This window comes from Oreochromis niloticus, unplaced genomic scaffold (assembly GCF_001858045.2).
Source record: "Oreochromis niloticus isolate F11D_XX unplaced genomic scaffold, O_niloticus_UMD_NMBU tig00000465_pilon, whole genome shotgun sequence".
In the NCBI taxonomy this organism is placed as follows: domain Eukaryota; kingdom Metazoa; phylum Chordata; class Actinopteri; order Cichliformes; family Cichlidae; genus Oreochromis; species Oreochromis niloticus.
Window position 1 is genome coordinate 1,401 of NW_020327174.1, and position 2,433 is coordinate 3,833.

A 2,433-nucleotide genomic window follows, 5' to 3' on the forward strand; every position below is an offset into this window, starting at 1 on the left:
TATGTATAAAAACTGATTAGAAGTACATGGAAAGTTTCTGCATCCATTTTCTGACTTGGCCTTATCCGGGTGGGTTGGGTTTGGGTGGATAAAGCCAAGTCAGAATTCTCTGAGCAGCTGGAAAAAGCTGCTAATTAACAAAGACATCAGAAAGCGGGGCTTTAGGTGTAGCCCCCGCTTTCTGACGCACTAATTAGATTTAGTAACTGACACCCCATACCAGCATTACATAGACACTTGGGGGCTGAGATGGGTGGTGGGGAGGGTGGTTGGTGTGTTAAAGCACTTTATGTTTTGTAGATGTATTTTTTCAGACAGGGCCACACAGTCCTGTCTCCTTTGTGGGAAAACCTTCGAACTTCACCATCCTCAGCTGAAACAACAACATCTTAACACCATCTTCATGAACTGCTGAGCCGAACCTGATCCATCAGTGCTGGACTGCACAGATAACTACATGCCACAAGAGACTGCTGTGTTATGAACTGCCATACCAGTGTGTCTTCAGTGGAGAAGATGACACACCCATCCCTGACCTCCTGCCTGATCTGGAGACCATCACCATGCTGCCACACTACACACCTCTGAGACCATCAATGATGACTCATACTGAGGAAACTGTATTTCCTGTCAGAGATGCTCAGTGATCCTCAGAGCAGAGAGAGGTATGATTCTTTATCTTTGATTAAAAAAATGTCAGTGCTTTTAATTCATTTAATTAATTTAAATCCTGTTTATTGCATAAAGAATTACACACTCAAATGATTATACTTGTTAACACTTTTGAGTTTTAATTCACATTATGGATTACAAATCTATGCTTTTTCTACTCTGTCTCTCTGTGCAGGTATTGCTGTCTTCTGAGTTCTTCACTGTCCCAACTGAAACATTCAAACCTCATTGCAGAGCTCATGTCTTTCCTCACCATCATGTGAGTGTGAGATTGCTCTGGATTCTGGTTATGTGGCCTGCAGCACCTATAAGGTATTTCAACATTGTTCATTTTATAACTTATTTCTAGTTAACACAAATAAAATGTTCCTTTTTCTGTATTTTTTTAGAACAAGCTCGTACAGTGTGCCTGCATTCCAGCTTCTTAGACTCTACGCAAGTGGACAGAGTATCAGTGCTTGGCCACCCTTACAGACACCGACTTCTGTCAACTCACTGCTACTGATCAGGCACCTCACTCCAGGAAGACAGAGGGCTGCAAGCCTGTTATCGTTTCCAGTGTGGCTTTGTATTCTTGGGGTAGCATCAGATTTTTCCCACAAATATTCAAAGGTAACACTTATTTTAAGCTTAGTTATTAAATCAAAAGTCTTCCCTTGTGTTAATTGTTTTATTTTTTATTTTTATTTTTTCTTTTACATTTATATGCAGTTATCAGATGTGGTGGAGCTTTGTTAACTGTGTGGAAAACATCTGTTTGTGATGATATTTACAATGAGGTTTTAAGGTGACAGTTTCCAAGTGATTTCAATCATTTGACTAAGCAAAAACATGTTTGCAATTAACATATTTTTTTCAGTTTGTCTTTTGGATTTAACATCCTCTGTGACAGGAAATACTAAACTGGTCCAAGTAACCAGCATATCATTGGTCAAAGACAAAAAAGGACCACATGTCACGCTAGCAATGAATTTTTGACTGTGTTTGTGTCACCAGATTTAACAAACAATATCAGACATATGAAACTGAACTCTGGATAATGTCTAGATGTTTTTGTGTTTTTTTTTTTATTGTTGAATAATTATTTTGTAGGACAAACCCAATTTATTTACCCAAACAAGTTACATTGTTTGGGTAAATAGTGGATTAATATATCTAAGTCTATAAGTATAGCAAGCTGAATTCATACAAACACACAGCTCTAAATCTTGAATTGTAGGATGTACAAAAATGATCATGTGATTATTATGGACATTTAAATAACTATATCTATTGAACCATTACACATATTCTTTATAGAAATTACACAATCTCAAAATGTGAAAAAAGAAAATGTTTAAGAGAATAAATAATGTGTGTTTGTATGAATCCTGCCTTAGTATGGGGTGTCAGTAACTACATTAGTATAGAGTAGGTCTAACAGTGGTTTTCCACATCTGCTCTAATATATATAGATAATGGGTCAGACATATAAAGTCATTTTGAAAAGTTCATAAAGGTCACATCCATTATATGTGTTCCTCTTTATCATTTTATATCAGGTCACACAGCTGACTTGAGTTTTGATCAGAGTAGAACCATAACATTCATGCTAATGGTTCTACTGTTTACAGTTACTTTATGATGGATTTCATCCTGGTCACAGCACTATGAGAAAAGCTGTTAAAGGTAAAGTTAACCCAATTAATACCTCATCATAAGTCACTCTATAACGCAAAGCAGTGATTATTTTCACTGTAATTTATTCCACAATAATGTTCT

At 36.6% G+C, this 2,433-nt stretch overlaps 1 long non-coding RNA gene across 1 annotated transcript; it reads left to right on the top strand.

Moving 5' to 3' along the window:
- The first annotated feature begins 608 nt into the window (after positions 1-608).
- Positions 609-1,720, top strand: LOC109199306 (uncharacterized). Its single transcript, XR_002059731.2, has 3 exons — positions 609-665; positions 848-984; positions 1,062-1,720. It is a non-coding gene; the product is annotated as an uncharacterized LOC109199306 (long non-coding RNA).
- Positions 1,721-2,433: the final 713 nt, after the last annotated feature.